This window comes from Nicotiana sylvestris, chromosome 10 (assembly GCF_000393655.2).
Source record: "Nicotiana sylvestris chromosome 10, ASM39365v2, whole genome shotgun sequence".
Classification (NCBI taxonomy): Eukaryota; Viridiplantae; Streptophyta; class Magnoliopsida; order Solanales; family Solanaceae; genus Nicotiana; species Nicotiana sylvestris.
This window is the reverse complement of record NC_091066.1, coordinates 50,824,992-50,836,800: the sequence shown is the minus strand read 5'-3', so window position 1 is coordinate 50,836,800 and position 11,809 is coordinate 50,824,992.

The window sequence follows — 11,809 nt, the reverse complement described above, 5'->3', positions numbered from 1 at the left end:
TTCCAACTCAGGAACCTCAACAACAACTTGAATCAATAGCAACCAGCAGGCCAAAAAGAACAATAACGAAACCTGTTCGTCTCATAGAGACGGTTGCTTGTGCAACCTCAATTGTAGCTGATGATGTTCCTACCACTTATAAAGACGCTGTCCAAAGTTCAGAAGAAGATAAGTGGAGGATTGCCATGAATGATGAAATACAGTCCCTTCATCAGAATCATACATGGAGATTGGCCAATCTCCCGAAGGGAAAGAAAGCAATTGGGTGCAAATGGGTATTTGCAAAGAAAGAAGGATTTCCTAACCAATTAGATGTTCGCTACAAAGCAAGATTGGTGGCCAAAGGATATGCTCAAAAGGAGGGAATTGATTACAATGAAGTGTTTTCTCCAGTTGTAAAACATTCCTCCATTAGAATTATGTTGGCTTTGGTAGCACAATTGGATTTGGAACTAGTTCAGATGGATGTAAAAACTGCGTTTTTACATGGAAACTTGGAGGAGGAAATCTACATGACTCAGCCAGAAGGATTCAAAGTTGCTGGAAAAGAAAATATGGTGTGCAAACTTGAAAAATCGTTGTACGGATTGAAACAATCTTCTAGACAATGGTACAAGCGATTTGACGAGTTTATGTTGCGGCAAGGGTACAAGAGAAGCAAATACGATCATTGTGTGTATTTGCACAAGCTTAAAGATGGTTCCTTTATATATCTTCTCCTATATGTTGATGATATGTTGATAGCTTCCAAGAATTTGGAAGAAATTGATAAGTTGAAGATTCAACTGAAGAAGGAGTTCGAGATGAAGGATTTAGGTGAGGCAAAGAAAATTCTTGGCATGGAGATAATAAGAGATAGACGTTCAAAGAAACTCTGTTTATCTCAAAAGGAATATTTGAAGAGAGTACTTCAACGTTTTGGCATAGATGACAAGACTAAGCCAGTTAGTACTCCACTTGCTCCCCATTTTAAGCTGAGTACTACTATGTCGCCAAAGGATGAAGTTGAACGAGAGTATATGTCAAAGGTACCATACGCAAATGCTGTTGGTAGCTTGATGTATGCAATGGTCTGCACAAGGCCTGACATTTCACAAGCTGTTGGAGTTATTAGCAGATATATGCACAATCCAGGGAAGGAGCATTGGCAAGCTGTGAAGTGGATTCTACGGTATATTCATAATACTGTAGATGTCGGGTTAGTTTTTGAGCAGGAAGACAATCAGTTTGTAGTTGGATATTGTGACTCAGATTTTGCGGGTGATATGGACAAACGAAGATCAACTACTGGTTATGTGTTTACTTTTGCAAAGGCACCAGTTAGTTGGAAGTCTACTTTGCAGTCAACAGTTGCTTTGTCTACAACAGAGGCAGAGTACATGGCTATTACAGAGGCTGTGAAAGAGGCAATTTGGCTTCAAGGATTGCTAAAGGAGCTTGGTGTTGAACAAAAAGGTATCACAATTTTTTGTGATAGTCAAAGTGCTATTCAATTAGCGAAGAACCAAGTTTATCATGCAAGGACGAAGCACATTGATGTTCGGTATCATTTCGTACGAGAAATCATAGAAGAAGGTGGAGTCACGGTGAAGAAAATTCATACTACGGAGAATCCTGCTGATATGCTGACAAAGGTGGTGACTGCGGTCAAGTTTCAACATTGTTTGGATTTGATCAACATTGTTGAACACTGAAGATTGAAGATGAAGACACAACCAAAATTTGTTATAGAGAGAAAATTGAAGACGTGGAATTTTTGCCAAGGTGGAGATTTGTTGAAATGTCAAATATTTCAGCTTCCCACATCGGTGGGTTAGCAATAGTTGGGGGGATTTTCCCCCTATAAAAGAAGGCTTAATGTTTAGGATTTAAACACACCTCTCATTTGCCTTCTCATCTGTTTAAGGCATTTGTATCTTCTCTCTTTAGTATTATTTCACTTGTATTTTTGGAGTGAAATAAAATATTGGTTGTGTCCGAGGAGTAGGCAAAATTAGCCGAACCTCGTAAATTCTGGTGTTCCCTTTATTGTTGTTTTATTGTCTTATTTATTATTTGGTGGCTGTCATAATTTTTGGTATAGTAGTTGTGACTTATTCACACTATATACATTTGACTTCCGCAACACTTATGTCCACTGAGCATTTGTACATTGAGGGAGGGCAGTTGAAGATGAATTTCTTGCTCAGCATCTCCTTGAATAGAAGTACTTTTACTTCGTTTAGGTTTGCAAATTCCACACTCGATTCCATAAGTAGAGGATCGAGTTCTTCCTCCTCTTCTGGTTGATTTCCTACTGGTTCTTGCACATTGGGAGGGGGATTGTTTTCCATCTGCATTGGAATGTTGTTCTGGGCATTTCCATGTGCATGCATGTCCCAGGGGATGAAGATAGGGTTGATTTGGGAGATTTCCTCCGGAAGGAAGAATGGAAGCTCTACGGGAGGATTTTGTGGGGCTTGAGGGTTTGCTTGGGGAGGAAGATTCCATTGTTGTTGCATGGCTTGAATCAGGTTTTGATTCATTGTTGGAGCTAAGGGGTGTAGGACATTGTTGATCCACATTTGGTTCAAGTAATTGTTCATAACTAGCCTCATCCCTTCCGATATTAGTTGAGCAAGATAAGGTGTAATCTGGATTATGAGGACCGTGTCCTGGCCACTGATGTTCATGTTGAACGAGATAGCATGTCCTATCAGTCCTGCTTCTAGCCAAGATAGGGGTTGGTAGTTTTGGGGAAGTGGGGGGGGGGGGATGTGTAGTAAACTATTGGTTCTGGGAGTTGGGGGAAGTGGAGGAAGGTTGTTCATTGTTGGAAGGTGTTGGTGACGAAGGATCGAAGTCTGTTTCTCCTTCTTGACGATATTGGTAGTCTTGGCATACTTATGAGTGGTAGGGTTTATATTGTTGATAGTTGAAAGAGTGGGATTGGTGCTAGACAATTCCCTAGGTAACTTTATAGAAGAAGTTTCTACTTGCATTGGTTCAGATTGGGGAAGAGTAAGGGAATTAACAAGATCCTTGGGGGATTTTGTTTGTGACACTTGGTCGAGAGAGGTGTCCATTTGGCATTCTTCAGAGAACTCGTTGGTTGTTGTGGATGGAAGGGCTTTGGAATTAACGGGGGATAGCGTGTCAGTGCATGGGGTGACAGTTGGAGGGAAATCCATATTATTAAGTCTAGATTCTGTTTTATTAAAGGGATTGGTTGTTAATGACAGGATTTGTGTTTAGGATCTCTTGTTAATAATGAAGAGCTAATACTAGGGGTTTGCATGCCAGTGGCCACGTGTGGCTTCAACTCCTGCAATGTGTCATGTAAGAAAGGCATGCATTGGGTGGAAGGGTAAAAAACTGATTTAGAACCGGTGGTTTCTTCACAAACCATGGGCTGTTTCATTAGACTAGAAAATTTGTTGTTAATCAGATTAGAGTTAGGGATAATCAGCTCATTTGTAGATTGGATTTTCTTTTTATCTTTTCCGTATTGAACCCTGTAGTTTTTTCCACATAATTAAGCTTCTGAGTATTAAGGTATTTACCTATATCAGCATCATAAATTTTGACATTTATACCTGGGACATTTTGAATATGAGTGGGAGTTGTAGAAGATCGAGTAAGCTTCCTTTTTGTCTTGGCAAATGAGACTGTCTTCCAATCGTCTTCCATTGGTTTCTTGATCCTGCTTTTGTATTTCTCCAGGAATGGTGGGGATAACTGGTTCTTTGGCACCTTGTTTATTAATGGTGTAGTGACACTGAGGAGCAACATGGCCTAATCTCCCACAATTTTTGCACAAGAATTTTTCATCTTCATAGCAAATGTCCTGTTTATGAGAACCAATAAAAATAAAGGACTTAACAGTAGTGTTCATGGGGATTTCTACACATAGCCTTGCATATCTACCCCTATGAGTAGCAGATGTGCATGCATCAACCTTTAACAGTTTCCCTATCGTGTTCCCAATCCTTTGCAAGATTAGACTATCGTAAAATTCTGTGGAAAGTTGGGGAAGCTCTAACCATATAGCCGTAAACAGAGGTTTTGCCTCAGAAGCAACAAAGTTAGCCTCCCATCGTTGAACAGATAAAAAGTAACCATTAATGAACCAAGGGCCTTGCTGCAAAGCTTTCACCATATGTTCTTCCTTAGAGAATTTCACAATATAATAGTCTGCACCCAAGTCAATTAATGGAAAATTTTCGGAGAGTTTCCATAAGTCCTGAATTTTCCTTTTTAGGCAGTGGTGTGGAATTCGTTTACCCAAGAGTTGGATGATGACTGAAAATTTTCAGGGATGGTAGATTCGCCGGAGATCATCTGGTGATAGGCTAACACAGTAGCCCTCCCTAACTGGTTCCTCCAATCGATTTTCATGCATTGATGATGATGTTAATTCCACTTCTTGATGCATGGGCATTGGGTTTAGCATATCCCCTTGCAGAGTTATTAGGTTAGAGTAGGGGTCCGTGAGAAGTATTTCTTTGAAAGAGGGAGAGTCCCCTAGGGGAGTAGGATTGTGATCATTTGATTGATTCATGCCTTCCATGGTACTGGTTGGAATATCTGGTGGTTTGGGTGGGATTGAGGTGGTTTGTCCAGTACAACAGGGTGGTAAAGTCATCTAGTTTCTAGAGAGAGACACTCTGTCTGGCTCCCAGAGAGGACAACTTGCAATCTTAATTAGTGGAAAAGTTACTCCATGATATATTGAAGTCCAACTTCATAACATATGAAGAATCCTGGTTAAGGTTAAGCTGATTTTAAGACAAGCACATAGTCATTGGATTCTTTAACAAGCGCCAAACAGTGTCATGTTCCAAAATTTCTTATCCAGAAGTATAATAATAGGAGTAATTACAGTCAAAGTGGGCGGCTTGAGGAGAAGCTTTATGAAAACTTTATATTAAAAAAATTAGAAAATTACTTGGTCTCCAAGTACATGAATTTTAATCAGCTACCAAAGCCTAATGACAACACGTTCCCCTTGCTTCCCAAGTACTCAAGCGCTTATAAATAGCAGAAAGAATAATACATTGTTACTTCACCAGAAAATAGAGCAAAGGTCAGCAAAAATAGAGAGCCATGTCACAGGTTGCTGAAATTCATGTAATGCAGAAACATCACAAGGAGAAGATGAAGAAAATCAAAATGGACGAGAAAGGAGTTGTTAATGAAGATAATAAGACTTGTGGTTGTGGGAAGAAAGTTGTTTGTGCTATTAGGCAATTGCTTAGTTGTGGAGGGAGCAAACCTGCAATATTAATATGGGATTACAAAGATGCCTAAAAGAATGACTTTTAATTCATGGAAGACATGTTTGACTTTGAGTACAATAATTTTGTCCTAGAGTTGTTTGATTATAAAAGTGATTTGGAATTTGGAAAAATAAATATTCTTTCTTGTCAATCTCACAAGTTCACCATGTTAGGTAATCCATCGTTACATGTCTCTAATTTTCCTCTCTTTTCCTTCTAAGAAAATATGTCTTTTTCTTAGGCAAATTAAAAAATAAAGTGTACCACATAGTATGAATATATATATATATATATATATATATATATATATATATATATATATATATATATATATATATATATATAAGAATTACACCATTGATTACGCAAAATTTCTGAAGGCTATATCCGTTTAGATATCGTGGGCATCAAAAGTACTCCACTTTGATTCAATTTTTATCCACATAAAAGATTAAAATTGCTCAAGTGTTATACGTAAAATACTGTACTTATTAAACCAACTACAGAGATTAAGGGTTAGTTTTGTCATTTTCTTCAAAAACTTCACTATTTATGTGGTGAAGTATACACACATAAAGTTTTATGTTTACAAATTTTGAACTTCAAAGTCAAAATTCAAAAACTGTTATGAAATATAACTCAAAGTAACAATATGGAACAAGGAAATAAAAGCAATTTAGTAAAACATGAACAAAAAATGGAGATAGAGAGAAGGAAGATATTTTCTTCTTCAATTGTGTGTATTTTTCTATCTATTACAAGGCCTTTATATAGGCATAAAAAGTGAAGAAAATATGTCATGGAATATGTCATTGAACATACAAAATATGTCATTGATTATGTCATTAAGCATTTGAGATGAAGATCATGGAAGAAGAGTAGACATCCATCATAATGTGATATTTATCATAACACTCCCCCTTGGATGTCCAAAGATAATGTGCCTCGTTAAAACGTTACTAGAAAAAAAACCTATGGGAAAAAAATCCTAGTGAACGTAAAAGAATACACATGTTTAGAAATACGCCTTTTGGTTGTCTCGTTAAAAACCTTGCAAGGAAAACCCAGTGGGACAAAACCTTGTAAGGAAAAAAAAGTACAACGCGTATTAACTCCCCCTGATGAGAGCATCAATTCACATCCTTGATCATTCACATCCCAATCTTGTACACTAGTTTCTTGAAGGTTGACGTCGGTAGAGATTTGGTGAACAAATCAGTCATATTATTACTTGAAAGAATCTATTGCACATTGATATCACCATTCTTTTGAAGATCATGTATGGAAAATAACTTTGGTGAAATGCAATTTGTCCTAACTCCTTTTATGAATCCTCCCTTCAATTGGGCTATTCATGATGTATTGTCTTCATACAAAATTGTGGGTAGTTTGTAACACGTCAAATTATTTTTGGCTCGAATAAGATGTATTATAGACCTCAACCATACACATTCTCGACTTTCTTCATGAATAGCAATTATCTCAGCATGATTAGATGAAGTAGCCACGATTGATTGCTTAGTCGATCGCCAAGATATGACAATACCTCCACATGTAAACACGTAGCATGTTTGAGATCAAGCCTTGTGTGTGTCAGATAAATACCCCGCGTCGACATAACCAACATGATCGGAATTGCAATCATTGCCATAAAATAAGCCCACATCGGTAGTTCTCTTTAGATAACGCAATATGTGTTTGATTTCATTCCAATGTCTCCTTGTAGGAGTACAACTATATCTTGCTAAGACATTAATTGAAAAAGTTATGTCACGCCTTGTAGTGTTAGCAAGATACATTAGTGCATCAATTGCACTAAGATATGGTACTTTAGGATCAAGAAGTTCTTCATTATTTTCATGAGGCCGGAATGAATCTTTATTTATATCGAGTGATCACACAACCATCGGGGTACTCAATGGATGTACTTTATCCATATAGAATCGCTTTAAAATATTTTCAGTGTGTGTTGATTGATGGACAAAAATTTCATCTTTCATATACTCAATTTGTAGACCAAGATGAAATTTTGTCTTTCTAAGATCTTTCATTTCAAATTCTTTCTTTAAACAGTCTACTGCTTTATGAAGCTCCCCGTGAGTTCTAATGATATTTGAATCATCAACATACACGGCGATTACAACAAATTCAATCTGGATCTTTTTACAAGGACAAATTAAATTATTCTTGTACCCTTCTTTCAACAAGTATTTTCTCGGGCGATTATACCACATGCGCCCTGATTGTTTCAATCCGTATAAGTATTATTGAAGCTTTATTTAATAAATTTCTTGGGAACCATAATATGCTTCAGAGCAATTTAAATCCTTCAATGATTTTCATTATACGCATATCAAGTTTTTTATGTATTACCAGATTAAAACCTAAAATAACTACATTCACCACAAGAGAACATGTCTCTATACAATCAATGCCAGGATATTTACAAATCTTCTTATGACACAAGTCGTCTTTATGTCTATCGACTTGTCTTTCTTCGCACAAGAGCACATTTATACCTCAACTGGCTTTACACTTTCAGGTGTTGGGACTATCCGTCCAACTTCACATTTTTCAGGTGAAATCAATCGTGATTGCGTATATTTTATTTTATTTTGGCCAATCATTTATCTGTCCAAATTTCATAATAGATTTGAGCTCAAGATCCTCGTCAATATTAATAATATTGAGTGCTACGTTATATTAACAATATCGTCGACGATCACTTTACGTCGGTTCCATTATTACCTAATAAAGACATAACTTATTGAGATCTCTTTATCTCATTATTTTTAGGTACCCGAGCCTCTCCCATGAGGTCTTATGAAGTGTTATGTCGTGGTGCTATTCTAGAGCACTTGCCTCCTTATTATGACCATTTTGAATATTTACTCCTCTCCTTCTTCAAGGAGTTTTATCTTTGGAACCGATTGGTCTGTTTCGCTTCATGCGTGCCATAGACTCTATCCCTCATGGACTTTATTCTATTTGGAGCATTAGCAGCTGAAATATGACATTTAGCTTTGGGTCAGCAAATGCGTCTAGCAATAATTTGTAAATGAATTATCACTTGAACTTCAAGTTCATATTTTCTTGTACGAGGATCTATATGTATTCATAATAATTCATTTCACGTATCACTTTCTCAACTGCTCATTTTCTCCCCCTAATATTGGGATCACCAACATATTTCCCAACCTTCTTTGGGAACTCATCTTTGTGCATTTTGGTGGCATAATTAAATCATACAGCACATCCATATTTCTATATAGAAATTATTTGGTTCCTGACCTTGAACTGATTGTGATAGGGAGAAATTTTTATAATTTGGCTAGATGCATACAAGTGCTGTTGTATATTAAATAATACATCTCATACCAAATTTCGTTTTTGGGAGTTTTGTTCTCATAACCAATGATTTAGCTATAATTAGAGGCATACAATTTCTGCTAAACCAACTTGGATTTAAATCAGTATTATTAAGATAAATCATCATAATTTATATTCTGGAACTGTGCTCTAATAACTTGAGCAAGCAATCTTTCAAAAGCCAAACTGTAAGTTGATAACAAATGCACATGTGACCATAGAATAGATGCATCTATTAAAATCGTCCACATGGCAGGTGACCGGGCCCATATATTTATCACCTTTTATTTGTTCTAGAAATTAAGGGATTCAATCCCAACCTTAACTGGTATATCATGAGAATAAGCAGCACAAAATAATTCTTGAAGAATCTTCTATTCTTCAATATATGCCAATATAATTCTCAATTAATTTTTCGCATCATAATTGAACCAGGATGGTCAATCGGTTATGCCAACTAATATTTGTTTTAGTAAACCTCTAGTTTACTTGTGGCATATGATTCCATCATCATGCTTATATTTGTGTAGTACAAATAGAAAGAAAATCGGGTAACCTTTCATATTTATCCAGTATGATTATAGAAATATGAAGATATTCAATCTTCCTTTTATTTATAGTCTCAATATGCCAACCACTTTGACTTATACATTTGAAACTCAAAAAGTTTCTTTTGAGACTTTACAATATCAATGTCATGAATAATTTTATTCATCCCGATAGTAACAAATTAGTTTTTTCGGAGCTCTTAACAACTTTTGTACTACAAGATCTTTTATCATACCATTCATATGGCAAATGTCTCCTTCACGGAGAAACTTATATCATAATAAATTGCCATGGTCAGAATCATCATAAGCAAAATTATTTATTTCTTTAATTTTGCCTTTAATAACTTTTATATGGCATGGCAAAATAATATCTGGCGTATCACATGTACGCGACTAATGACATATTCATGTAACCACACAATAATATTTATTCTCTTTATTTCACTCAAACCTCCCTTAGATGTGAGTTGTGTGGTATTCAAATAAGCATGAATCGCATGTCTTTATTCATTGCTTTTATCACATATTGCCACATTAAACTTTAGGAATGGATTTGCATTCTCAATGCTTATCACAAGTCACATTCTCTTCAAGGAATGGATCATAATCAACGACGTGCTTTATTATTTTCATACCAATTTAATGGTAAACATTGCCTTCTTATTTTGAAGGACTGTTTTGAGAACCCCTATTATTCTCCTTTTATAATCATAGTGATGATGATTATTGTTTTGATCTTTGGAACGCCCATGTTCGGTGTTCGACCACTTGTCTTCATTTAAATTTATTATGCACTGCTACCACATTCACTTCAAGAATGGAGCAAATCAAGTGGGACAATCTTTATGCCTTTAATGAAAAATATATTATTTTTCTTTAGTCATCATTATATCATCAATATAGTATAGTGGGACTCAAATCCAATATCTTACCAATATAAAGACATGTTAGGCCATAATAAATTGGGACTCAAACCCAACTCTTATCATTATGGAGCATCCCAATGTCTTACCCTCAATTAATGACATAATAGGCTAAATAATATTGAGATTCATTCTCAAGCCTTAATTTCAATCACATGCCAAGAAAGTTATACGCAACTAATTTGCAACTTAGCAAATCAAATTTGCTTTCTTAAATAAGTGTACAAATCTCAAATCAGCGTAAAGCTTTATTAATTATTTGTAGCATCTATATGAAATACAACCGTTTGTAGTCAGAATATTTCTTCTAAATTCTATTAGAGTTTAAAAGGATCATAAAATCATTGTCATAATATTTATTGAGTCTCTCTCAAAAATATTGTTGTTTTCGGGGTATACCCTACCATTGGATTTGATTTAACGCCATGACTTTCCTTCACTCAATTCAACCAAGCAATTAGTAAATAAATTTATCAAAAGTACATCATATAGGTAACAACACATATATAGTACTAATACATAAATTCAACATTTATATTACCTGAAAAGTGACATTATAGGTAACAACTTACCAGTTGTAGCTTGTGCATCATTCATATAAAATACTTGAAAATGGTAAGTCAGTAGCAAGCATCAAGTAGGTCATGGATAAAAAAATACCTCTTCTAGTAGTCATACTAATCATTGTTTGCTTTCAAATGATACGACCATAAATTATGAATACTTTCTCAATAGCTGGTTTGTTTTCCAAATTTCAAAGAAATAATTAATTAACCTAGATAAAGATGTGAAGTATTTCTTGTTTTCTTTAAGATTATTTATGTTTCTAATCACTTCAGTATGACCATTTTTTTTATGCAAGTGCAAAGACCCAAAAGGAAAAAATGTTCATCCAAGTAAAAAAATATTAAAAGCGGCAAGACAGATTGAAGATAGTTAGCACACAAATAAGCATAAGACTACTTATATAACATATCCTTGGTTACCATGACATGCATCATATCAACAATTAACTGCTACTATGATTTTCACATATAGAGCTTCGAAAATTTCATTTCATTCATATGATATAAAAGATGTAATATTGATATGTGTTTATGCAATACATGTGTAGTACGAAGTTGTGTGCATACGAGATATTAGAGGAATGACAAGTATAAGATAATCATACCTTCTTACGTTTCATTACTTACTATATGTAGTTTCTCTTTACATCTAACCAAGAGATGATATGTATGGCTTCTAATTGCAATCTTTGTAGATATATATACAATTGGCTAGAGACTCGTGCTGATAACATGTTATGAAATATAACTCAAAGTAATAATATGGAACAAGGAAATAAAAGCAATTTAGCAAAACATGAACAAGAAATGGAGATAGAGAGAAGGAAGAGATTTTCTTCTTCAATTGTGTGTATTTTCTTATCTATTACAAGGCCTTTATATATGCATAAAAAGTGAAGAAAATATGTCATGAAATATATCATTGAACATACAAAATATGTTATTGAATATGTCATTAAGCATTTAAAATGAAGATCATGGAAGAAGAGTAGACATCCACCGTAACGAGATATTTATCATAACAAAAACAACTTTTAGCTTCAACTCAAATAAAACCTTTTTTCTTCTCTTTCTTCGTTCCAACTCAAATTTTGTCCTAACATTACTCACGTCCTTTGCACATCCCAAACATCCTAATAAGC